Source organism: Corvus kubaryi, unplaced genomic scaffold, assembly GCF_017639235.1.
Source record: "Corvus kubaryi isolate FWS band 111438036 unplaced genomic scaffold, C.kubaryi_AGA036_p1.0 37260, whole genome shotgun sequence".
Taxonomy (NCBI): domain Eukaryota; kingdom Metazoa; phylum Chordata; class Aves; order Passeriformes; family Corvidae; genus Corvus; species Corvus kubaryi.
Window position 1 is genome coordinate 638,706 of NW_024581077.1, and position 27,346 is coordinate 666,051.

Consider the following 27,346-nt stretch of genomic DNA (forward strand, 5'->3'; position numbering starts at 1 on the left):
CCAATTTCCTTAAGCTCCCAACTCCCATTCACACTACCTCCTCCAAATCTTTTGCTTTTAAATCATTTGCTCATAAATGCTGTAAACATGAGACGTTGAGATGTTCCTCCCATTTTCTATGTAACAAAGGTGAGTGGAACATACACAGCAATTAGAAGGACATGGAGCAATGTCTGCTACTCACCTTTAATAAAATGCTGGGTTTTTAAAGGTCTTCAGAGAAGTGAAACCTCTGATACCTCAACTGAAAGATTTCCCTGAATCAATGGTCAGGATGAGGCCCTGATGCAATGTTTTACAACTGAATGTGAAGCTATTTTAAAAAAAATAAAAGCCAGTTAAACACAGGACAGCCAGAAAGTATACACATTCATTCTTCAAACTTCACTAACACAGGCTAGTTCAAGATAATTTCCTACCAGTGTACCAGAATCTTCTACTGTTCTCCACTCCTAGGTAAGGCTGCAAGGCAGCTCAAATGGCTCTTGGAACCTTAATTCTGCTTTCCACTTTTAAAAGACAAAACAGTCGATATTTTAGAGAAGAAAGCTCATCTTGTTTCTCCTTTCACGTCAACCAAGTGCAAAGGAACAAAATGAAGTGGGAGTTAAGTATCCTGCCACCAGGACAGGTATCACAGGGCACCCAGAGGACTCACATGCCTCTCCCCTCATACAATGCAGCGTCCAATACCAACATTTTCTTTAATGACACACATAGGCCAGTGTCTGTATCTTTGGAGCACAACACCCCCGTCACACATACAGGGGAAGAAAAAAAATTCAAATTGATTTTATTCCTGTGTTTACAAAGTAATATGCACCAGAGTAAAAGAAAAATGTTTCAGTTCTCCTGAAGCAACAATCTGCCCCTCCATCTTCAGTACTTCAAGGAAAACACACAAACAAAATCACATTCTCCATCTCGTACCTTGCTTTTGTTGCTGTTGTTGATAAGTTTCAGCAAAATCCCTTCAGGCACATCAGAATGCTGCAAAGGCATAATTAAACCTTCAACAACCATGAATGGTATTACCTTTCACAACAGGAATGGGTAAGAAAGTCCTATACTTCCTATACTTCTGTAAGGACCAGATCTGCTAGGTGCAGCATGTGTCAGCCCCTCACTTGATCCTTCATTGTTTAACTGTGTAGCTAATGTGATTAATACCAAACATAAGAGACGTAATGGAAACCTCCACATGACAGCAACACTGGGACAATGGTGAAACCCAGAAGATAGCCAAGGTGTGCTACCAACCATCCATAATTCTCCCATATTCCCTGCAGAAATCTCCCAAGGCTGGCAGAAGCTCCCTCTCGCCTCTGAGAGAGACTTCCTACCCTTGCCCAGAACAGTGAAAGGCTCAAAGACAGAATCACGGTGTCAGTTTGTGTAGCCAGCATTGCACTGAGCTGCAGACTCAGTCTGGAGGCTTTTTTGCTATTTTCTTCCCTCCTTCCCAAGTCCATTATCAGCTAAGGTGGATGGCCTCACCCAACACCCATGATCTTTTCTGCAGTCTGGGGAACCTGCCAGACACCTTTTCATCCAGCTAAAAATCCATCCTCAGCACCAAAAACGTAGAAATACAAACCAAAGACAACCTATCATGCCTCTTTCCATGAGGTGATCCATAAACTTGCAAAACTTGAGAACTTGGTTTGTAATGAAATAAAACAGCAACGTGTCAGCCTGCTCAGTTGACAATTGCTCTGGCACATCTGTGCTGAAAAGATTCGGTTCACTTACTCAGAAGATTTCTCACCCCCTGACCAGTGGTGACTGATAGGCAATGCAAACATGCAGTCTGATGCGCAAAATTTAAAATCCTTTCATTTTACTCACCTCCTTAGTAATTTTTTTGTTTTAAATGAATTCCTGAATCACAATCTCTCAGCATGTTAGTAAATTCCATCTGCATTTATCAAGATTCAGGCTTTAACCAAGATATTTAATATCTATGCCTATTTGTTACCATTACTAGTGCTGAAATCCTTGTAGCCCTACATGCTTATTTGTCAGACCAGTTTAGTCAGCATGGTGGATATAATGAGGCACAAAGCACTTCAGGTTCATCTTAACATTAGAGAGAGCCTCTGTCCCACATAATCACTGCAGCACACAGGCACATCTTAAATGAAGGAAGACCTAGAGGCTGGAACTCGACATATCCCCAGCTTCCATTTATACTATCAACACAATCATCTGGTCACCTCTCCTCTTCTTTGACAGCTGTAATATCTGCAATTAAAATCTGAATCAGTGGGGACTATTTTAAGAACAAAGAAGGTATTTCAGCTCAGTAGAACGCTGCCAGATTGGGTAGGATATGCTACAACTGGCATTCCAGCTCATTAGAACAACTTTGCCGTGGACTATTCATTCTGAAAGCGTTCTGCAACTGTATATACACAACACAAGCACCACTCAGCACCAGCATTTGCTGAAATCCAGCCAGCTTCATGCTGCCCTTGCACATGAAGGAACTTGTCACAACAGCCCTTCGGGGTCAGATGAATGACTGAAGCCAAGGAGAATTCAAGGGAAGCACAATTCCTTGCTGAGGACTGGGAATGGCAATAACCTCCGCTTCTGCATGAGGCATCACAGGAACACTGTTGTAGTAACCAAACCAGCAAGGAATTTGTTCCATGCTGCAACTGGGAGTCACCCTATGAGGTTCTCCTGCTTCTGCTCCTTTTCCATGGCAGTGACAGCTACTACTTACCTCCTCAAGAACCCTATACACCACACGGAATCCCCATCAAAAACTAAATCCCCCAAAAGAATAAAAGCAGAGAATCATTTAGGTTGGAAGAGATTTCTAAGATCATCATGTTCAACCATTAACTTTGAAACTGGCTTTAAATGTTATAGTACTTTTTTTCTGTAAGGATACTTGTAAATGTGGGGGAAAAAAAATTTAGATTTCAGAAAAGATCCACAGTCTTGCTTGGAAATGCATCTGGAAGAATACATGTTCCACTCAGGAAGGGTGAAAACAGGTACATCCTGTGTGCTGAAGGAGTTTTGTGCAGTTGAGGAAAAAAGAAAAAAAATTTAGGCTTAGCTTCACTCCCTCTGGGTATCCTAAGCAGCTAGAGATCAGTTTTTGCATTTATTTGCATATTCTACCTGTTTAGAGATGGGTTCTCATGGGGCCAGATGCAAAATGCCTACTACAGTGCCAGATTAAGGTAGAGGGGTTTTTTAAAAGTTTTCAAAAGGGATGGGAAAAAAAATCAACAAAAAACACCCCAACCCTAGGAAAACTTGGATTCCTCTTTCATTTATTTTTTGAGCTCCTTTCATTTATTTTTTCACCTTCCCTTTGCTGAGATTTATTTTAACAATATCCAGTTATTAAATGCACCAGATAGCATGAGAGGAGAGATAAGTTTGCCAGACATGACAGTGAAGCAAATTAAAATAGTGGAACTTGTCACTGCATGCCTAATGCCTGTGTAATGCCACCCCCTGTCCTGCTGTGATGGTACACTACTGAAGAACTAGATACAAGCACATCCCAATGAAATTTATCACAATGATTTGTTTTAATACATTGCAACCTTTAACTTCCCTTTACTGCACATTCTCCTAAAAAAAACCAATATTCCAACTTCCTTAAAAATGGATATTGCTAATATTGGATAGGTTGCTCAGACAAGTTCTGGATGTCCCATCCCTGGAAGTATTCAGGGCCAGGTTGCATAGAGCTCTGGGCACCCTGGTCCAGTGGAAGGTGTCCCTTGCCCATGGCACGAAGGGTTGGAACAAAAAGGTCTTTCAATGTTCCTCCTAAGGCAAGCCATTCTATGATTCTATCATATATTGAACTAGCACAATTGATCAAATAAATTGCCCTTTTGAAAGTATGAAAAATTGTGGAGCATCACACTGCTTATCCCCCTCACACAGCAAGTCATCACTTAATTAACAGAAGCCTGCAAGAGCTTCATCTGCCCTGTCACTGGGGCATGGTGGCACCCGAGAGGCATCTCGGAAGCTGAGAGATCCATGCCCTTTTGAACCAACAACGATGTACTACCCTGAAGCTCCTAACATGGCACCAGATATGTCTGTTTAGGCAACACAACTCCAGCTTTCATGCCTATTTAAGCATTGCAGTGCTCAGTGAGCATTGCACCAGTTGGCTTTGGGCCTCAGTCATTTGCGTGCCCTCCAAAAGGAGCCCATGAATGCTGCCAGGACAATGGATACCAGTCAGAAGCTTTTAAAAGGAGTCGAGATGGAAGGGGAATACGGACTGCATCCAGACACTGTCAGCATCCAGACACTCTCAGAATGACAGACAGCTGATCAGATAATTCCTTAACCCAAAGGAAAATAAAATCCTCATGAATTTTCATAATGCATAAAGTCATTACAAAGAGCAAGGATGGGATAACGTGCTCTCTGCCAGTGTGGGAGTACTGTTTGGGTCCCTGTATTTGGCACCATCTCTGCACCCATCACTTGTCTTCCAGGAAGAGATTAAAAACTGAAGCTTTGAGAACAAGCTTTCACTAGATTAGCTCACCAATTCTCTTTTGCTTGCAGATCACATCAATTAAGCACAGAGCACAGACAAATGTACTGACCTGGTATGAGGACAGCCCAAGTTCAAGTCCCTGCACCACTTGATTCAAAGTAAGAAGGCTGAGAAAATGGGCTTGGATCAAAAAAGGCATCTGAATTGCAGTACCCTACCACTTTCTGGTTTTATGGAAAGGAAGGAAAGCAGAACACATTTGGACTGTTAGAGAGTAAAGTCTGATTTCAATCTTTGCAAGTTACTGAAAGCCCAACTGCATTTCTCCCATCAGCTTGACACTAGCTAGCAGAGTTAGCACAGGTAAGAGCACCTGGGACTAACCTGGTCCTGCCAAGTTGCCCACACTCACAATGCCCATAGGTCTGTATAACCTTTTGCAGTTTCCTTTGCCTTTCATGTCCCTGATTGAGTAGTCACAGGGACTTTTTCATTGCTGGGTCAAGCACTTCTCTAATTCTTTGCCAGCAAACTAGGAAATCCATTCACTCTTTCGTGTATCCAGGGAAAAACGCAGGAAAGCTCTGGAGAGCCTACTGCTACTCCATGAAAAGTGGGAGGGTCACCAGCTTGAGTGAAAGCAGAACATGGGCACCAAGCCATCATCAGCACAGCCAGCTTGAAAACATCACTGCATGCAAGGAGGAGTTTTCTGTGTGGGCACAGGAGGAGTGAGACACAGGACTGCAAGCAAGCAGGAGGCAGAACAGACTCTGAAGTTAGGGATGTTACCAGTGAACTGGGCCAACCTGCTGCTTCCCAGCAGTGGTCACGGAGAAGCTGCTTATGCTTGGTACTGCTGTGAGCCTCATCTCAGGACTAGAGCTCAAACCCAGAAAACCTGATTCCAGTCCTCATCTCTACAGCAGCCATCTCTCTCGCAGAAGGACAAAAAATTGGCACCAATGATGCAACACTGACCACTAGAAAGCCAGTAGAAATGCCAGCATCATCAGCCTAAATGCTCTCTGTTCATGGGCAATTTCTCAAAAAGAAGACTATCAGAAATCTTGTTTAAAGAATAAAACCAACAAGAAACAGACATGGTTTGTTTGATTGTTTTTTTCCCCAAAGATATCCTTAGTTGATGTCAGGCAAATCTTACTGATGCCCTACCTCAAGGAGAAGCTTTCTCACCTTCAGTGCTATCTATCCCCACAGGTGGTGCTTATAAGTGAGGAATTAAGGTCACAGTGGCAAGGTATAACATGCTGGTAACAGGCACTGTAACAGAGAATGCGTAACGTAAAATGAAGAAAGACTCTTCTGCATTACCTCATTTGAAGTTTAATACTATAAGAATTTATTCTTAAGGATGCTATGGGTAAACTGGGTTTGCCTGAATTGCCTGTGTGTAGTATCTCTTTACATGGAAGTTTTGAGCATCCTGGCTCATTGGCCCATCACCCTGTGGAGGTAAAAGGAAAAAAAAAACCCAGCTATTAATAATCAAGCAGACAGAACAGTCAGGGTGCAGAGGAGGAGAGGTACACCTTTAGAGACACAAGTTTACACTCCCCCAAAAGCCACATCCTGTCAATCCACCCAAAGCGATAACCACTCCATTCTCTGCATTCCATCAGATTCAGAAACTGGTGTTTTAGCTACACTTCACCAATGGACTAGAGAAGTTCAGATAGTTCTGAAACCTTTTGCTGCCTCATACAAACAGGAGCCAGCCCTTGCTATTCAAAGACAATACACCACACATTTTCATTCACTGGTGGCATGCGGAGAGTCACCAGGCACACCCTGAAAAAACTCATCAGGCTCCTTATCTCCCACAGTCTCGTCTGCTGGCTTCAGCTTCTCATAGAGAAAGGAAATAGTTAACTCTTGCATTTGTTCTTAGCAAGTGTTTTGGACTACACTTTGCTATGGCATGCCATAGCTGCCCTCTCCTCATCTCATTAAGGCTGTACTGATGTGCAACAGAGTGATGAAATAAGTCTTGCTTTACTTTCATTCAAGCTCAAATTTAAGGAGGTCACAATGGTTTCTCCAGCACAATCAGAAATGAAGAATAACTTAAAAACAAACCCAAAATGTTATTTCAGTTTTCCTCCCTCAAGTCTAGCACCGTAGAGTAAAAATGTCTGGATCATTTCCACAATGAAAATATGTAAATTAATTACCCTCTTATGTTGATTGATGCAAGTTATTTTGGTTGAAAACAATGCAAGTCACCCGCAGTTTACAAAACAATATGTCAATAAAATGAGCTAGACCTGCTGAAGAAAGTATTTGTTGTAGCCTAAAGCTATTTTTGCACATGCATAACCTTGAATTACAGTTTTTAGAAAAAAAAATACCACTTCCGCGTTTGGATCAGCAACTAGTAAGTTGAAACCTGCTTTTCCTCACGTATTAATGAAGCTATTAATGTACCAGACGAAAATACATGTAAGAAGGTTACACAGAGCACATTATCACCCTTCATGATCCCAGCAAATGAGAAGTGACAAAACCGAAAAATTTACAGAAAAAGCTTTTTTATCAAGGAAAACATGCTTCAAGGCATCGAGCGATACTCTCTCAGCAAGTTTTCTCTTCCTCCAACCCCCCCAGCATATTTGCATAAAGAAAGTAAAACTGTACAAACAAAATGTCACTACAGATGAAGCATCACTTTCCATCAGACCTCTAAAACACTTCATAGGACCTTCTGTAAGGGCCAGAGCTGCTTGGTGCTACAGCCTGACCTGTGACACCAACACCCACCCACCCTGGTCAAGAAGCAGGACACAAATCATGCTGGGGAGGGCAAGAGGGACCCAGCAGAGGTGTTGGTAGAAAACAGGTTCAGGGTTGGAGATGATCAGGCAGTGATGGTTAAAGACACTTCACATAGTCTGAGGTGTGACTACAGCTATCCACAGGATGCCAATGGTTAGGACCTGCACGTACATCACCCTCCCAGGATGCCCAGCTCGGGGCATGCATCTCAAAGCCCTTACACAGCAATCCCATAAAAATTAAGGGACTTGCTGGTTTGCTCCTTTTAAGATTTGGGCAAACTAAAATGAGTCATAAGTACCAGAAATCTTCAAATATGCAAATATATACTGCAAGGAATCAAAACATTTACCCGACACCTGCTTGCTGGAGGATTTAACGCAGTCAACAAAATTTGCGGGTAACTCTGCTGAGTACCCAGCTTCTTGTCACCATCTCAGCTTTTGGGGATGAAGAATCTGGGATTCCTGTCAGAAAACTGTCTCCCACTCCTATCTATTTCTTGTGTTAACTTTCAAGAGCAAGATGGGAGAAAACTGTGAAGTTTCACATTCCTCCGCAATCCAAGTTGCTGGAGAAAGCTCACTTTGTCACCTCCTCCCTCCTCTCAAAGCTCTTCCTGAGCCAGAGCTATAGGAAATCTGCTTTTATTCACCTCCCTGAACTTGCAGCATCCTACATTACCACCTCTCTTGAGGATAACTCTGGTATCACTCAGTGCTGCTTGCTGCTCCCCAGAATGACACCAGCTACTAAGGGCAGCTCAGGGACAATCCCCACCAGCCGCAAAGCTCCCAGTATCAGCTGCAGAACAGACCGTGGGTCCTGCTAACTTCACTCTCCAGCTGCTAGGAGAAGTATTTCAGCTGCTGATCTGCATTACATGAAGTTGTTGCCCTAGAAACGTGATATTCCAAATTCAAGCTAAAAAAAAAAACAAAACAAACTGTTTTTGCAAAAACTTTGTACTTCTCGCTATACCTTTTCCCCCTCCCCCTATTTCTGAAACGGCCTAAAACCCAGTAAATGCAAATAAAATCTCAGAAACACATGAAGAAGCCTTCCAATTAGAGACAGGGAGCAATTTCCAAGCACTAATATTACCTGCATCTTTTTGGACATCATATTGAGATTTGGCAAACTAAAACAGTTATTGCAATGGGGTTCTATTACTCAGGGCCAATTAACAGTGGATGTAAAAGTGAAATGAGATAAACACTACTTTATGCAAGCAGTCTTACTGAGTCTGTGACATTACCAAAGATCAAAAGAAGCATCTTAAGCAAGATATTCTCAGTGCAAAATAAATAAATACATTTTAATGAGAAGGAAAATATCCTGTGTGTCAAGAATTAGCAACTTGAATGTGGAGCAAGACTCCCAGACTGCAATGGAAAGCAGACCTTAAAAACATCAGATTAACCAGAAGCTTGCAACAACAGCTCACCCTATCACTTCTTAAAGTTCAAAATACAGAAGGAAATGTAAACTAATACATATTCTATTTCTGCAGGATACCAATTTTCCCTACTCACCTCCTTACAGACGGATATTACTTCTCCATAGGTGTATTATCTCTCTCTATTTCTATTTCCCGAAAGTAATAAAAAGAATTGCATCAATCTGAGGCCAACATAGAAACAGGAAAAAAAGTCCCAAAAGTCACCTCCCTGCCTCCTCAAAAACTTAGACCAGATGTATCACACTGAAGATGCTATAACAGAAAATCCAAACTAAAAAAAAAAAAAGAAACAATCTGAAAATCTAAGTAACTAAATAAACAAGAAATAGAGTAAGTAAATAAATCAGTCAGAAAATCTAAATAAAGAAAACCCAATGGAAAATTTTGAAAGATGGATGTGACCTGGTTTTTCACGTCTTTTATAAAATAGGCAAAGAGAAACCTTCAATCTCTTAAAAATTCTTGAAAAATTCATTTCAAAGATGACTGAATAAGATCACAGATTATGGGTTATACCTTTACTGTACAAAAAGCAAGAGAGAAAAAACAACCAAAATATATTCCAGAATTCTTTTCAACCACGGACTTGCTAAAGCTATGAAAGGCAAAACCATTCAACAATCACAGGAAAGAATACTCCATCTTAACTTCAACCTGGACTTGTATTAGAAACACCCATACTTCATCAATATAAAATCCACACCAAAGCATGTAATATAATGCTTCTTTATCTATTAAGTTGACTCCTCCTAAAGTGAAACACAGTTCTGGAGCTGTGCTACAAAACCAGTGACATCACAGACTCCAGTTTCACATGCTTTGTTATCATGAACATGCCAAGTGTTTTTCCCTTTCAATTTCAGGCTTAGATTTTATAGCAAAGGTAAAATTTCTCTCAGACAGCTACATCTCATACAAGAGATTTTATTAGGCCAGTTTTTCACTTGTATTTGCACACTATCACCTGAAATCCATAATTCTGCAAAAACATTAACTCCACGCTTACAACAGGGAAAACCCAACAACCTGATGCAGGAATACCACACCTAAAGAAACTCATGCCATGTTAGATGAGGGATGTTTCCAGTCGGATGGTACTGCCTCAGGCAGAAAACAAAGCACCAGTGAAGAGGGTACAGAGCAGAGAAGGAAAAAATGCTTCCCTTTTATTGTAAATTCATTGTGATACTAACAAAGCCACTGAGATACACAAATATGACACTCCAAAACATCAGGTTTACTTTGAGAGACAGTTGTGCAATGAGGCTGTTCTAAAATTCCTTGTAGGACGGACTGCACAAACAAGACCCCATGGCAGAGAGAGACTCCCACCTCCCTCTGGAGGCAAAAGAGCCACATACACACCTCTAATAATTCCTTTAATTTATATCTTTCATTAATGCATCCTAAGCCTTCTACAGATTCATTCGATACTTTGAAGAAGACTGGACTTATCTTTTTGTCCCAGTCATTTGGCAGGTTTCACTTTCATTACTTCTGCAACTGATTCCACCATACAGCTGTGCATTAAATAAAGAATCATTTCTTCTCAGAAACTCCCCACTCCAAAATATAAACCTGTTATACACCAAGAAATTATTTTAATATCTCATATGCCTTTAGTACTGCATCACTAGTTTTAAAAACCTCTAGAAGACTCCAGAAATTGTTTGTGTAACTTCCTTATCCTGCAAAGTAACAGGATGACTCAGTTAATTTATTTACATTTTCTTTAATTTGGCATGCGAGCCCTCAGAGACATTACTTTGTTGTCATCTCCACTCAAATTCTGCCTTGTTAGCATCTAGAGAAATCAATGCCATGAAGCACTTCATTTTTATAACTTCATCTTCTTTCAACCTAGAGCTTCATTAATGTGATAACTGAACAGGTACACAGCTTGCTGTCTCGCTACATGTTAAGTAAATTTATACAAAAAATAAAAAGAGAAAAATTAGATGAGGATGCTTTTTAATTCTGTGCATGCACACATTTTTTATTAAAGCATCTCATTCAAGTTTATGGAAGTTTTTTAAACTGTTTGGAAAATAACTGGCCGTTTCAAGGTGCAACAACCATATCACTTGCCTTGCTGCCTAAACAATGGAAAAAAAATCTGGAAGAGCTGGAAAATGGGAGAAGTGTTCCTAAACAACTCTATTTGGGTGAAAATCCTTTTTTGTCACAGCCAAACCAACCAAAGAAACATAAGTAAAAATTTAGAGGTTCCAAAACATTTTCAGGACAATGGTTCATTCATGATTTCTCACCATATTTTCCACTGAAGCAGCAGATTTGGCTTCCCAGGGTGCTGGCAAGTCTCCTGCTGCAGCTTTGTACCCACCAGTCAGCCCCAGAGCATTCCCAGCTCAGCAGCACCAATGCATACCCCACCCATTGCTGTCATTGCACCAGCATCCCATCCCAGTTCAATTCTTCCAGCTGTTTCAAGTTTCCTAGATTGAAATCTCATTATTTGAATCCCTCATTCAATAAACATCAGTTTGCATAAAGACAGGTTTGAAATTTTCCTTCCTTAAAAAAATTAAAATAAATAATGGTTAATATTAATAGACTTAATTCTGTTTTGTATTGGCATGTCCATATTCTGACCCATGAATTACTCCTCTATCATCCCCAGGATGTTTCCAAAAAAGGCTAAGTTATATGGTCTCATTCTCTTTCCTACTCTATCTTATGTGATCCCCAGATATACCATGACAATCACATCATCCTTTCAATAACTTCAAACCTCAAGAGCCAGAACTACAACCATAATCACATAACTAAATAATGAGGCTTCCCAGTGCAAAATGGAAGCAAGAGAACATTCCCATTTTACCTTGCCAAACTCCAGTCCTTCTTTCAGCGATCTCCTCATTATGTGCACAATAATTGGACTCTTACACTCATGCTCATTGGGGAGCGGGAATTGTGTCGTCACTTGCTCATCACGCAAATGGCTTTCTGAATCAGGGCACCTCGACTCCTGCACACCCCCTGTGACAGCAGCCCTGAGCAGGGGGTCCCACGGTCCCTCTGCCACCCACGCCGTGGCACGGTTTGCCTTGCATGGGACACACAAAGAGACAGCGCCTCGCACCAAGGTCAGCAATCACATGTGCAACACAATAATCTTGCATGGCCTCAATTAATCTCCTTTAGTCCCTCCATCCATAAAACCAAAGACAATGGCTTTGGCTATCCCTGCATGGGAATGCAGGACTGACACAAGTTTTATCTTCATGTTCAAAATCAAAATAAAACATGTTTTCTGCAATTCTGACTATGTATCCAGTACTCCTTGTTTTATGCAACCAATCCCTGATTAAATTGGCATCTCAACACCCTCACTGTATGAGGACTGCAAGTCTGTTTAGGGTCCTTTTCAGCTCACTGACCTACTTGCCACCAAAAAGACAGGCATTAACAGAACTTCCTCTCTCTTTTAATTTCTTCTATCGTCTTCTTTCTTACTGCTGCTTCCCAAATAGAGTTCCTGTAAATTAAGCTTGCTTACCTCTGTCAAGAACTTTCATCCAAAACTTTCACAGAACACAATGCCCAAATGCTCTCAATAGCAGATATCTACAGAAAGCATATTAGCAATTTCTAACCATCCTGGGTCTTCAAATCAAGAGAAGCCTAGCAGTAACGTAGTCTCTCTCATCTGTTTTCCTAAATACCTTTCTTTATTCTTTTCTCTCACCAATATAGTTCTCTAACAGACACTAGTGTGGCAGCACTACTGGAGGTCACTAAACTCACCCAAGATGATAAGTGGGGAATTTTTTTCATCCAATTCTGATGGCTAAAATTTATGAATCTAATCTAAACTAGTCAACTCCACTGCCATGGTAATCAATGTAAGCAGTATGAATCACCCACCCGGAGTGCCTGGCCAGATACATGGGAAGGAAGGAATGAAACCCACCTGGAAGTGCTTATCATTAACCATAGAGGGAGGCTTGTTACTAAGCTGGGGTGACCTTTCAGGCATGGAATTCCTTTATCTCTAGCTCTGCTGATGATAAGGAGGCCAGGAGACGGGTTGTCTTTGGTGGGGAGGGCATCAGTTCCCAGGACTCAGACAAACTGCAGCTCATGGGTGATATTTGACTACCTCAATATCCGAATCAGTGCTCTTTAGAGAAATACCACATAAGTACTTCGAAGCTGCTATTAAGCTGCTTTGAAGCTGAATTTCTTATAGGAAAGGGAAGAGCAGGAAGGAAACCTTAAGTTAAATCAACATGCACAGTGCTCTAACCAACATGAGTGACTTTTTTAGCACTGCAGTGCTAGGCCAAGCTTATGTGACTTCTTCCCCTTGGACAGAATTGCTGAGCATAGTCTGCTGCTCATCAAAAATCTGAGGACACCTGGGTCCCAGATGTCACTCAACCTGTAGCACTTTGTGGCTGTGAAGAAAGCAAGTTCACCTGCCTCTGCCTTGATTCATTAATTTCTAAAATGGGAGCATGTCAGGATCCTGTCCTAACTGTCAAAACCTTTTTATATGTATCAGTGAAATAAACTACATGTTTGTGGGCTGGAGCTGTGTCTCCACAGCGCAGACACAAGCCTCCAGATGCGGCTGGCTGGGATGGCCACTGAGACCATACCAGATAGCAGCAGCTCAGGGCTGCTTAGCAGCACTTTGACTTGTTATCAGTCATTCCTATCGAACTGCTCCATAATCTCCTCCTTCTAAAGGTTCATCTTATGCAACACTAAATACCGAGATATAGTAGATGTTTTCTGGGAACTCATTAGAGAAAGCAATCACTAGAACAAATCAGGATCCTGTGTCTGTGCAGTACTACCACTACTGCAGGTGGAACACAGGCCTGTCCATTTAAATGGGGTATGAAGGCCCGGCACTAATCCCTTCCTAGGAGACAGAGCTTTGGGACTTACTGCTAGGGGTGAGACAAGCTAACATCTGCACTGAAACCTTGACCCTCAGAGATTCTGCAGACTTGTATAATACAAGACAATGCAAGACCTGAAGGTAATAGGCAATAACATCTCTCTCCAAATGAATTTGGGAAATATTCTCTAATGTGTCAGTTTCAGGATTTCCACTTTTCCCTTCAGTTTCTTTTTTCAGTGGAAAAAACACTGGCACACAGGGACAAAGATGGTAAAATGGTTTCCTTGGAACAACTGTTGGTCTGCAGACTTATTTCTTCACTCTCTAACTATGAAGTGAGTATCTTGGGGCAGATTTGAAAGTCTGGATATTATAGAAGATGCCAAACGTTTATATGCTCATAATACAGCCAGCAATGAAGTCTGCTCCATCTCAGGGTCCACACTCTTAGGGAGAAAAGAGTTACTGGTTTTGTAAATGGTGGCAAACCCCACACACCTCATACCTGTTTTTGTCCCAATGACCTAATGTTAAAGTCAACTGAACAGTGGGCAGGGAAGAGATGTTAAGAGCTAAAAAAAGAATCAGTACAGGAAAGCAAGCTAGAAAAAGGTTTTTCTTTTAAATTAACAGACTGACTGATACCTTTAAAACCCACAGTCTGGTGTGTTTTTAGCTTAATAGTGTGGTTTTGTTTGGCTCATGATAAAATAACATTACTGCAAATGAAGTGCTCCTGCTGGCAGCGGCGAAAACAAGATGAGTTCGGTCTACAGCGTTTCAGCATCTAGATCTCAACAACCACCTGATTCCTCCAGCTGCACCTGGTGTCCACCTGCTGGAATAAGCAGGTTGAAGTACCTCCATTTGCAAGGGATGGCATGCAACTTTGCACGATGGTTGGTTTTAAAATCCTGCTCTGTTAACAGCAGGCACTCAGCAATCACTTTGCAAAGGGCTCTGCTCCCATCTCCACACATGACATGGGCTTCAGCCTTATTGTCATTGCCCAAAAGGAAGGAAGGAAAGAGCAAATCAACCAGTCACATCTCCCTCAGGAAACACATCCAGAATTAATCCAACTTTGCCATTTTCACAGAATATCAGCCCTAGGACTTCCTAGCAGGTATATGAAAAGCAGATACACCCAAAGACTTAATTTTTCCTTTGGATAGGAAACCTTGCACTGACTTTATTAAGGCATATTTGAGCAAATGCCATGCCACAGGCAGCTCTGGCTGTTTTGAAGGCTGTTTTGATAGACCTAGAGCTGAGTATTACTGCAGATAAAGCTATCCTAAAAATCCAGCCCTGAGCTGTCATTTCATTACGCTCAGAACTGTATAACCAAGAAAGGTTTTCAATTACAACCTGGGTTTACATTTTTAAATATTTGTTATAGTTAGCCCTGGATACTTTGGTGTGAAACTTGATCAACATGTTGATATATGCAGAGATTAAGTCATCCAGCCTCTACTGGCAGGGAAACGAACATTCATGAGAAATCACTATTCCTTTCGTCCAAAATCCAAAGAATTAGTTTCTAATCTCAGTTTCACTGTGATGGATTGAAAATTACTCCAAAATTGCCAAGAACTACTTAACCAAGAGGACAGCAGAAACCAGGACTTCTGCTGACCTTCAGCAACAAATACAGTTACACTGTCAGTACAATAAAGACAGCCCACGCATAAAGTGCACCCTGAAGGTGGCCAATCCTATTATGAACAACTTTAAAACACGTAACAGCAACATTATTTAAATCCGGTAAGGACGTACTACAATAACAGCCACAATCCTCAATGTACACACACACTGCACAAGAACTCCCACTCCACACAGGATAATGACCTACATAATTTCTGCTTAATGACTCCTATTAGAGCCAGTGCATATCTCCATATAACCCCTGAAGGGCGTCTGCGAGGATGGCCATGAGCACAGCATGCTCTGTGGCTATGAAAAGCTCCCTGCCCAGCCTGCCTGCTGCACACAGCTGCTGTGCGAGCCCCAGCTGCCCAGGAGCACCATCCACCACCATGTGCACTTGGGTTCACCAGCTCAGGCTTCACCTCTGGCTGTAGTTCCTGGTGGCAACATATTAACAACCCTCAAGATGCAGTGTTGACATACACAACAGGACTACCAAAATGAGTAAGGATGCTCCTAGAGCTCCAGCAACATAGCAATCAGGAGAAAAATTAATTTTGATGTGAACGGCTAAGCTCTCTTTTTGCACTGGTACATGGAACTGGGGTGGTCTCACTGCGGCTGGGCACTGGGAGGAGAGCACACAGTAGATGGGAGAAAAGCAACAAAAGTGAGAAAGGCATATTATATGCACAGAAGATCACCGCAGGATGCTTCCACTTCCCTCCTTTTGCCAAGACCCTCTTAATGTGGATGTGAGCCAGGCCAGTCCATGGGGCATACACTGTGACAGACGGTTACATTTGCAGGAGTCATGGAATGCTAAACTCATTTCATGAAAGCTTAGGTTAAGGGGAACTTGTGCGTCACAGCAATTGCGAAGCCAAAAGAAAACTTGGAAGAGTTAGTGAGAAAAGTGATGTGAATTTCTTCAAAAAACACAATCCTTTAGCTCATCTGCCTATCGCAATAATGCCTTAGTCAACACTTCTGAGAACAGGTAGAAAAACTGCTTCTATTATTACCACCACCTTCATTTTTATATACAAAACAACAAACCAATAACATAAGGGATGAAGCATTCCCAAAGTAACCAAATTTTGAGAAGTCAAATTTGATTCAATCTCAGCTAGATCCTTTGTACATCACTGCCTCCCAGAATCTATGTGCAGACACATTTCCCACTTGCATGTAGTTAGCTAATGAAAAACTAAGTCTGAAAGCACATTTTAGGTTTGTCAATCTACAAACACCAAACAAAGACATCAGCTATGTTGTTCTAGCCATGCTGAAAATCTCAGGTACTTAAGACAGCTTAAAAAAAAAAAATAAATAAATAAACCAGGTAAAGGCTAACATAGCTGAAGTTCCCCATCCACCTTTCTCCTTCTCCCCGTTCCCCAGCCAGATACCTAGCATAGTCCAGGACCCCAAAACTTCCATGTTCCTTTACGCAGTCACCAACATCAGAAAACTGCACCCTCCCACTGTTTCTTTTCCCTATCCTTAGCTCGTCCACATCCATTAACCCATGTCCAGACAGAGCAGTACATTCTACTCACTCCTTGCTTATCTTGAAATCTCTCCTCCCTTTCACTTTTCCCTTAGTCTTTCCATACGCACAATCTACACGTGAACAAGTCAGCTGTGGATCAACTGATACTTGTTAATGTTCAAGAATCATTTTAGCTGTCACTAAACCACTACAGAGAGAAACAGCTCTTGGAAGGGTGTTTCAGAACGCAGCTTCTGAAAACAGCTGAGGAAGCAGAGAGAAAGGAACAGAACTCTGTATCCTGCTGCTCTAACATAGTATGCAGGTCTTTTTGCATACACCATGATAATCCACAGGGAATCACCACTGGCTTAACTTCCAGCAGGGCCCTTCAGGCTCTAGCTGTCAGCGTGATCTGCTGGTTTGCTCCAAAGCAGAACTCAAGCATGCACTGTGCAAAGCTCAGAGGAGCAGGGCCCAGCATGAGTCCAGGTACACCTCACCATGTAAATTCACCCAAAGACAAATCACAGCCAAACAGATGCATCACGGATTGGCAAGGGTCAATCCTCACAGCCCCGACAGCAGCATATGTGCCTCATCATTTACTCCTGACCTCAGGATATGGCTGCAAAAGCACACAGAAAATTGCTTATAGTCCAAATGATCTGAATCACACTGGTTTTTACTCATGCAGTAAACCACACCAAAGGAGCCTTGTGGGCATCTTTAAATACTCCCTGCACCAAACATGCTGGGTAAAGAACCTCCTAAACAGATGCTGCCGTGTGAAGCCGAGGGAAGCGAGCCAGCAGCCTGCACAGGGCAGGCTGGCAAAGCCTCGTCCAATGCATCAAAGGTGATCCAAAGCTCACACATCATTTGGAGAGAACTGCGTTCACATGTGGAAGGTCAATAGTAAGACTTTAAAACCAGTCTGTTCCCCGAAGACTCACAAAATCCCAGAATTATCCAGCCTCCTGGGTCCAGGCAAGTGGCAGAAGTGCCAAAAGGCTTTACCATCATGATGCCTCCAGCTATTCAGTATCTGACAACATGGAAGGCTTTGGCTACCGGAAAGCAACATCTGCCTTTTCGCTCTGTTTGCATCCCAGCCCTGAATGAAAACCTCCAGCTTAAAATAACAATAGTAACAATTACTCCTGCTGTTTGTTGTTCCACCAAGTCCTCTAGCTTCTCTGCCAGAGGAACATTTCCTTCTGGATAGCACAGACTTTTTCCAGGTTTGGACCACTACAATAATATGGACACTCACTATCAAGGGCAAAACAAAAGCAACACTGATCTTTGGGTTGTTTTGTTTTTGTTTTTTTCAAAGTGAAAGAACAAAGAAAAAGGCTGGTCTTCTCTAAAGGAAACCAGCAATTATGTTTCCTTGAAAATCCTAACAGTGAATAGTGGTGTCTCAATTTTCACTAAAAAATATCACAGCAAGCCTCTGGAAAAAATGTCCATGTAAAACCTCAGCTCTGAGTTTATTGACTACCTGTGTATCCATCACTGCACTACAGCAAAAATCCATAAAGCTAGGTCATCCCAACACAAGCTAGCAACTCTACCTCACATGAAATCACACCACAAAGACATAGCCATGCAAGCAGTGACTTCATGCACCTAAATGCAGCAAGAGCTGCCATTGTCTAATTGCCAATTAGAGGATGAATGAAAGAATCTCAAACACCAGCTTTCAAAAAAAACCAAAAAACCAAACCTGAACAACCAACCTAACCAAACCCACCCCAACCATGCAAATCTCAAAATTATTAACTATTTATTTAAATATGGATGCATGGGCTCCTGGACAAACTCAAACACAAAAAGGAAGCGTCCAGAGCATGGCAGCAAGGATAGGCACCCTGAAGGGAATACAGTGAGATTGTCTGAGCAGATAGGGATGGGGTTACGAAAACCAAAGAACTGATAGAATTAAATCTGGCCAGGGACGTAAAGGGCAACAATAAAAGCTTCTACAGGTACACCAGTGATAGAAGGAAGATTAGGAAATACATGGGCCCTCTCCAGAAGGAAACAAAAGACCTGGTTACCTGGGATACAGAAATGACTGAGGTACTTATGACTTTTTTGCCACAGGTCTTCCCTGTGAAGTGCTCCAGTCCCATCACTCAAGCCAGCAAAGGCAAAGTCAGGGACATGGAGAAGCCATAACCACCCGGCTGCAGGACATGATGTTCAAGAGTATCTATGGAACCTGAAGGGGCACAAGTCCATGGGATCCAATGAGCTGCATTTCCAGGTTCTGAGGGAGCTGGCTGAGGAGGTGGCTAAGCACTATCTATCATATTTGAGAAGTCATGGCAGGCCCACAAAGTTCACACTGTGGCATTAAAAAGGGAAAAAAGGAAGATCCGTGGAACTACAGGCCAGTCAGTGTCACCTCTGTACCCAGCAAGATCACAGAGCATATGCTCCTCAAAAGCATGCTAAGGCACATGGAAAATAGGCAGGTAATTTGTGACAGCCAACACAGCTTTACTAAGGGCAAACGATGCCTGACAAATCTGGTGGCCTTCTTCTTTGGGGACTGTACTGGTGAATGAGAGAAGAGCAACAGACATCATCTACCTGGACTTGTGCAAAGCATTTGATACTGTCCTGCACAACATCCTTATCTCTAAGCTGGAGAGACATGGATTTCATGAATGGACCACTTGGTGGATAAGGAATTTTCTGGTTAGTCAAACACCAAGTGACATTCCTCAGGGGTAGGTACTGGGAGCAGAACTTTTTATAATTTCTGTCAGTAACATGGACAGTGGGATTGAGGGCACCCTCAGCAACTCTGCAGGTGACACCAAGCTGTGTGGTGCAGTTGAGATGCTGGAGGGAAGGGAGGCCATCCAGAGGGATCTGAACAGGCTCAAGAAGTGTGACTGTGCAAACCTGATGAAGTTCAACAAGGCCAAGTGCAAGGCTCTGCACAGGGGTAGAGCAATCCCAAGCACAAATACAGGCTGAGCAGAGAATGGACTGAGAGCAGCCCTGGGGAGAAGGAGAACTTGGGAATGTTGGCGGATGAAAAACTGAACTTAAGCCAGAAATGTAAGCTGGCAGCCCAGAAAGCCAACCATGTCCTGGACTGTATGAAAAGCAGCATGAAGAGCAGGTTGAAGGAGGTGATTCTGCCCCGCTGCTCCACTCACAAGACCCCACCTAGACCACTGCACCAAGCTCCATGATCCTCAGCATAGGAAAGACATGGACCTGTTGTAGTCAGTCCAGAGGAGGGCCATGAAGATGATCAGAGGACTGGAACACCTCTCCTATGAAGACAGGCTGAGAGAATCGGAGCTGTTCAGTCTGGAGAAGAGAATGCACTGGGGAGATCTCCTAGCAGCCTTCCAGTACCTAAACTGAGCTTTTAAAAAAGCTGGAGAGGGAGTTCTCATTTTACAATGTAGTGATGGAATGAGGGGTAATGTCTTAAAACTGAAAGAGGTCAGGTTTAGATTAGGTATTAGGAAGAAATTACTTACTGTGAGGGTGGCGAGGCACTGAAACAGGTTACCCAGCAAAGTTGTGGCTACTCGATCCCTGGAAGTGTTCAAGGCCAGGCTGGATAGGGCTTTGAGCAATGTGATCTAGTGAAATGTGTCCATGCCCATGGTAGGGAGGTTGGAGCTAGCTAATCTTTAAGGCCTCTTCCAACCCAAACCATTCTAGGATTCCATGAAATATGAGGAGTCATCAAAAAAATTCACCCTGTAGCAGATACAAAGGCATCCGCTTAAGACTGTGGGTACCATGATTTGTTTAAGCAATGTGGGACATAATCATGTTTAATATCAAAAAGATACCAGTGCAACACATCTGATAGCAAAACTGATATTTATGCTGTCATTATATGGACTTATCACCAAATATAACCTGCACTATCATACGAAGTGCTCAGATAGTTTGAAGGGAAAAATAATACATGTTCAATGCTATTTAGGAATATTAATAAGCTCCTTTTTTTAAGATGTAAACATTAATAGCTGTTCTGAAGAGGGCTTACTTTTAACCTTTAACAACATTCAAGTGTCTGTAATTTTTATCAGATTGTTTGGATTTTGATTGAGCTAAAGTCCTGAAGCTACAATTAAACTTGCAGCTACCTTCTCTCAATAGGCTTCCTGCAACAGCTGGAAGACTCTTTGAAGTCTGCAAAGACATGGAAGAAATGTTATTTATGGCTAGTTTGCACAGTGCAAGCAGAAACAAGTTGTGTTTCTGGTGCATTTCCAGTGCTGGTGACAGATCATTTCTCACCAGCACTACAGGAAGTCTTCAAAACTATTTTCCTCTCCCCAGATGCTCTACAGGACTAAGCTAAGAAGATGGAAATGCTGCAGGGCAGGATTTCAAGTGTTCCAAATGGCCCAAAAGCAGTTCTTACTACAATCAGCATTAAATCCCACCACCAGCTCCACTGAAGACAGAAGTGGCCTAACTCAGCCTGTTCGTGGCTACCTGCCTGGAAAGCCCACCACATCTCAGGATGGGCTGCTAAATCTACTTAAAATTTTTTTTAAATTTTAAAAATCAGGGATGCCTTTTAGAAGAAGGGCCAAATCAGTGTAGACAGTAGAGAAGGGAGAGGGATTTCAGTCCAGAAGAGCCACCCCACATATTGCCACATCTCTCTGACCAGCTCGGCAGCCAAGGGATGGAGCTGTGGACTCTGCAGGAGCAGAGGGACAACACCACTGGGGCCCTGCAGCAGGGGCTGCACTGGGCTGGAACATGTGTAATGACCAAGCCAACACGCGCTGATGTCAGAGGAAGTTACACTCACACAGTGGAAGCCATACAATCAGTAGTGTCATCATCTAGGAGAAAGAAATAAAGTATTGTTTTCTCCCAGGCAAAGCCACTGGCGTTTTTCATTTGTGTTAACTTGCTTTAAGTGCCTGCAGGGTCCATGCCTTTGATTTACTGTGGGTGACAGGCAGTACAGGCATAGACATGTTTAGGTATAATTATTATAGTAGCCAGGCTCATACACCAAGAACAGCAGCAAAATCAACAACAGCTCAATAAGACAATGGAGAATTTTCCAACACAAAACCCTACATCTCTCTACATCCCTGCAACCCTACTCAAAGTCTGCTCCTGACTCTTTCAAGAAAAAAAAGAATGAAATCAGGAAGTTTTCATATCAGTGCTACTAATCCCAAGCAACACCAATTTCACCCAAAAAACCCCTTGTAGTTTTCATAGAATCACAGAATCATTTACGTGGGAAAATACGTCTAAGATCATCCAGTCCAACCATTAACCCAGCACCACCAAGTCCACCACTAAACCACATCCCCAAGTGCCACATCTGCACATCCTTTAAATCACTCCGGGGATGGTGACAATTCCCTTGGAAGCCTCTTCCAATGCTCGACAGCCCTTTCCACAAAGAAGTTTTTCCTAATATCCAATCTAAGTATCCCCTGGCATCACCGGACACGATTTCCTCCCATCCTATGGCTTTCTACATTGTAGAAGAGACTGACCTCCACCTAGTTACACCCTCCTTTCAGGCAGTTGTAGAGAGTGATAATGTCCCTCCTGAGCCTCCTTTTCCCCAGACTGAACACCCCCAGCTCTCTCAGCAGCTCCTCATTGGACTTGTGCTCCAGACCCTTCCCCAGCTCCGTTGCCCTTCTCTGGACAGGCTCCCGCACCTCAATGTCTTTCTGGCAGTGAGGGGCCCAGAACTGAACACAGGATTTGAGGTATGGCCTCACCAGTGCTGAGTACAGGGGGATGGTCACTGCCCTGGTCCTGCTGGCCACACTATTGCTGATCCAGACCAGGATGCCATTGGCCTCCTTGGCCACCTGGGCACACGCTGGCTCACATTCAGCTGCAGTTGACCAGCACCCCCAGGTCCTTTTCCACTAGGCAGCTTTCAAGCCACTCTTTCCCCAGCCTGCATCACTGCACATGAAGTTAAGAAAAACAAGCAAGCTAAGAACAGCAACTCTCTCACACCACTACTTGATGCATATTCCAGTCCAGCACCCAGCAAGTCCTGCCTCCAGCTCAGCCCTTAAGTTCAAGCACTAAAGAGAATATAGTACTTAGGGTTTAGACACAGAGCAAAGGATACAATTAACAGGGATCATCAACTCTTTGACTTGCACTTATGCCAAAAAAAAACAACAAACCAAACCGCAAACCCAGAAGCTGGAAGTCCACGCAGATCCCAGAGCAGAGGTTTAAACGACAGCCCAGCAGGGTTTGCTCAGATCCCTCTTCACAGCACTGCCATCTTTTGCATCCTGACAGTACTAACAGTGCCCAAAATTTACTTGCCATTAATACACACATCTAGATGTTAACCAATTCATATGACTTCAGGGTCTAATACAATGACTGTTACGATATCTGTAACTTTTTATACTGGGATGAAACGAGGCCTGTGCACTCGTATAAAGTAAGTAGGAATTAGTATTGTTTCATTTTGGATGCATAAATCCTCATAGCAAACAAACTAAGAAATATTAACAAGGTATATTTATAACTGTTTAACATACTCTCTTTATTTAACTCTGTTAAAGTAAGGACATAAGGATGCACATGCAAGACAGGCTACTCAGTTTCACATTAGTTTATATTTTCATTCCTTTTGTCATCATATAGGAGCAAAATACCTAAAAGTCTGGGGTGAATGCATGGTAGAAGAATGTACTGTAAAAGAAAACTGTCTGGACTGGAATTACAGACGTCACAGTGTTTCCACTGGAAAAAAAAATTTAAAAAATCAGACAGATTCAAATACCTCAATCCCAGTCAACGTTTTTGGTATATATTAACAAACCCTCTTCTATTCCACTGAATATAATAAACTGAAGCAACACATTCTTGTTGTAAAGATCAGTTTTATTACATGGCCATGACCTGGACCAGCTTTCAATCAACACTGATTAAATGCATATTCTGATATCCTGTCACACACACACCTTTCAAGTCATGGAAGAACATAGCAAACACTTCCCATTTGTCACTGTCATGTAACATAAAAATTTATCTAGATGCTGTATATATGAAGTGTCTCTGAGAATAACTCACTAGATAACATACACATGGGAAACTCACTCACTGTGCACAGGCTAAGTAGGGTTGAATTAATGAATGCACTGTTGCTTCACATATTGAATGTCTGTCACTAAACCGATAATTTGCAAATGCAGAAGCAGGGACTGGGAGATGCACTGGCTGCAGGCACTGACAGATCCCTCCTCTGCAGTTTCAAGAAGCTAACTGTGCTCCATTCAGAGCTCTTGATCCATGTTCCTGGGAATGACTTAGGACACAAGCAGCAAGACAGTCAGTGTGTGTCCACATTTGGGGTTTTGTTTCCACTCCTATCTGCCCTGATTTCCTTCCCAAGAATGCTGTGCTTGTGAAAGGCACAGCATGACATCCTAAGAGACTTCTATCTTCTCTGCCTAACAGACTCAGTCTGGGTGGCAGCAGAAAAGCAAAAGCTTCCCTAAAGAATACACCAGGATTACCAACAAGAAGGGAGAACTACTTCTGGATTGAAGCTTTGGCCCATTGTCATCTATGGCAAAACTCCCACTGAAGTCAGCATAGCCAGGATTTCACCTCTGTCGCATTAATTTTGAGTCCCTGCCCATTCTGCCCTGGAACTTCCAGCCATCACAGTAAGGGTCTTAACAATGCCAAGAGCTTTTGTGTTATGTACTGCATGCTAAAGTCATGAAACCCTTCACATAAGCAAGCAAATACTCATCAAACAGTTAGGAAATTTAAGACACTGCTGTACTGTAAGGGATTCAAACCTGAAGCCAGAAGCATGATGTTTCACACTGGCACACCATTCTAAAACAAACCTTATCCTAACCAACTTTCTGTCCTTCACAAAAACCTGCCTGTAAATACCAGCTGTATGACTGCAGTTGGCATGTGTCGGAAGACATTTTAGAACCCAGCACAGAAATATCTCTGTAGTGGAACAGCACCCACAAACTGCTCCTAACAAGCAATGGCTAAACATCCTAACTCCCTCCTAGTTGTTCATTTCATTCTATTTGATAGAATCCATCAGTCAGAGTACATCAGGTCACAGTAGTGCAACATGGTAGGAGCCATGACAATATAACCTGGTGGAACAGAAGGCCCTTGTGTGAGAAAAGGAGCAAGCCAGCATTTAGGGAAACTGGGGGGGGCTATACGCCCTCCCTGTCCAGCACACAGGATAACAACACAGTAACATAACACACAGTTACAGAATCATCCTAGACACCATCGGCATGCAGGTACGGAGCACAGTCATTACAATGCCAACAGATGCTATGTAAAGAATCAAGCTTTAAAATAAACAGGAACAAAAGTAAATAAAACTATGATTTGCTGCATCAAGGCAAGCACAGCCAAACTGCTGATTTTCTACAACACTAGCACCACCAAAGGATCAGACAGAGGGATATCCATAGTTTGCAGTCCTGCAGTACATTGGCTCCTGTATGGCTCTCTCAACAAGACTCCAGTGTTTTTTGGAACACAACAATCACACCTGTAAGCTCTTTCTCAGTAGCTTCAAGAGCAAGCTAGATCCAGAGGGATCACTCCTTCTCTCCTTGCGCCCACCACCAAGTTCTCTCCAAGCAACGAAAGGAAATTTTTGTTCACATGAAGGAGCAGCCCTCCAAATGTCAGCAGGAAGAGACAGACAAGTACTAGCCAGGCTATTCTGCCTTGTTCTGCTTTCCCAGCTAATGCTTATACCCTTACACAATTGCTCCAGACCGGGAATGAGTCCTCAGTAAAAGCAGAGCATTCAGGCAGCAACTAGAATGGGGCAGCAACTCTCCTCTGCATTCCTCATAGTTCACCCTCTCCTGATTTTTAATTCCTTTTCTGAGAACTTAAACCAAATTTCATAAAGCATTTGCTAAATGAGAGATAAGATAAAACACCTCTGCCTGTGAAGAGGACTTTTTCTTTCTTTCTGCTGGACAGAGGTTGGTTAAGAACACACGAATCCTGATCAAAAGATACATATACCTCTCTAAGCTGACAGCACTGCAAAGGCAAAGCAAATGAGTACCAACAGAAGCACTACTTTCCTCGAGTCCCTTCCTTTTAATCAAACTTGATGTTTTAGTGCCTCTGCCGGGATGCCAGTGCTGACTTCCCTTTATGGCCCCTGTAGTTGCATTTATTTTAATTGAATCTAGGACTAAGGACACTCGGCAACGCTTAATCCTCCCAACAACAAAGCAAGGGCACTAAACCACCATGAAAAATAGTAAGAAAAAAAATTAAGGAAAGAAAAATTAAGAAAATGCACTGATGCATTCCTTGGGGCAGCGCGGCTCCCTTTTCCCCCTGCAAATAATCCAGCGGGATTCAAAAAGTGGGCAGGAGAGGCTGGATTACTTCCTTTAATAGCAGAAGTTAGAGCTGGGAGAGCCACGTTTAACCCACCGCCAGCCGGAGCAGGTTCCCTTCCCAGGGATTCACACCCCAGGCACGTCCCAGCCCTTGCACACACACACACACGGACAGACACACTGACACACGGTCCGAATTTCGGGGCGCGCAGAGGGCGGAGGGGATGGGGAGCCCGCAGCGAGCGGCCCCAGCAAAGCCCGGCAGGGACGAGGGGACACGGCTGCTGCCCCCACTGTCCCGGACAGAGCGCTCTCCCAGCTCCAGCCAGCCCCCCGGCGCCGGAGCCTGAGAACGGGGCGAGCCCTCCCTCCTAAAAACATGGAGGAAAAAATAGACGGACAAACAGATAGACAGACAGACAGACAGAAATACGAACAGGCAGGTCCTCCGGTAACACTCGTCTCTCCCCAGCCCAAGCAGCTGCAGCCAGTCCCCAGGCTCAGCCAAGAGCAACTGCAGCTGAAGAGCAGCGACAGACACGCACACCCCCTCGCCCTCGCTGCCACAAGGTAAAAAACAAAAAATTCAAAACCCAAAAAAGCTGCCGCCAACAAAAAACTACAAAATAAAAGCACTTAAAAGGCGGCGAGGAAATTTTTAAAACATGAAAACCCAGCTCTTGCCCGCTTGCGAGCTAAACCCCAGCGCGAAGCGGGGAGCGCACCCGGGGCAGCCGCCCACTGCTGCACCTTGCAGGGCAGAGCAGGAGCGCGACCGGCCGCTGTCAGGGGATGGGAGCGGGACACGAGCACAGTGCAGGGACGGTGCGCGGCCGAGTCCCCGCAGCAGAAGTTTCACCGAGTCGCGGCCGCAGCCCCCGGAGCCCCCGCGCACCGCCGAGTTTACCCGGCGGAAAGTTTCTCCGCCATCGCCTCCGCGCCCCTCCCCGAGCCCCAGGCGGGTACGCACCGGCCGGTTCAGCTCCGGGCGCTGCCCCACCGCTTCCCACGCTGGGTCTCCATGCCGCCTTGGGCGCCGCCGGGCTGTGGCAAGGGGCGAGGAGAGACGGCAGTGGGGCGCTCCCCGCCCGGCGCAGCGCCGAGCTCAGCGCAGCCCAGCGCAGCCTGCCGGGAGCGCGGCCCGCGCCCGCCTCCCGCCCGCGGGGAGGGACCGGAGGGACCGCGCCGCCGCCGC

At 43.6% G+C, this 27,346-nt stretch overlaps 1 protein-coding gene and 1 long non-coding RNA gene across 9 annotated transcripts in view; one reads left to right on the plus strand and one right to left on the minus strand.

Annotated features, from left to right (window-relative positions):
• FAT3 (FAT atypical cadherin 3) overlaps positions 1 to 27,272 on the minus strand; it is a 398,052-nt gene extending 370,780 nt beyond the window's left edge. For 7 of the 8 annotated variants that reach the window (XM_042024007.1, XM_042024009.1, XM_042024004.1 and 4 more), the window contains exon 1: positions 27,122 to 27,270. The gene's annotated coding sequence lies outside the window, so the exon portion shown is untranslated. Of the gene's footprint in view, positions 1 to 27,121 lie in introns of all 8 variants that reach the window. The other variant, XM_042024011.1, reaches the window with a different exon arrangement.
• LOC121662642 overlaps positions 1 to 27,346 on the plus strand; it is a 436,327-nt gene that overhangs the window by 2,061 nt on the left and 406,920 nt on the right. The window lies entirely within an intron of this gene.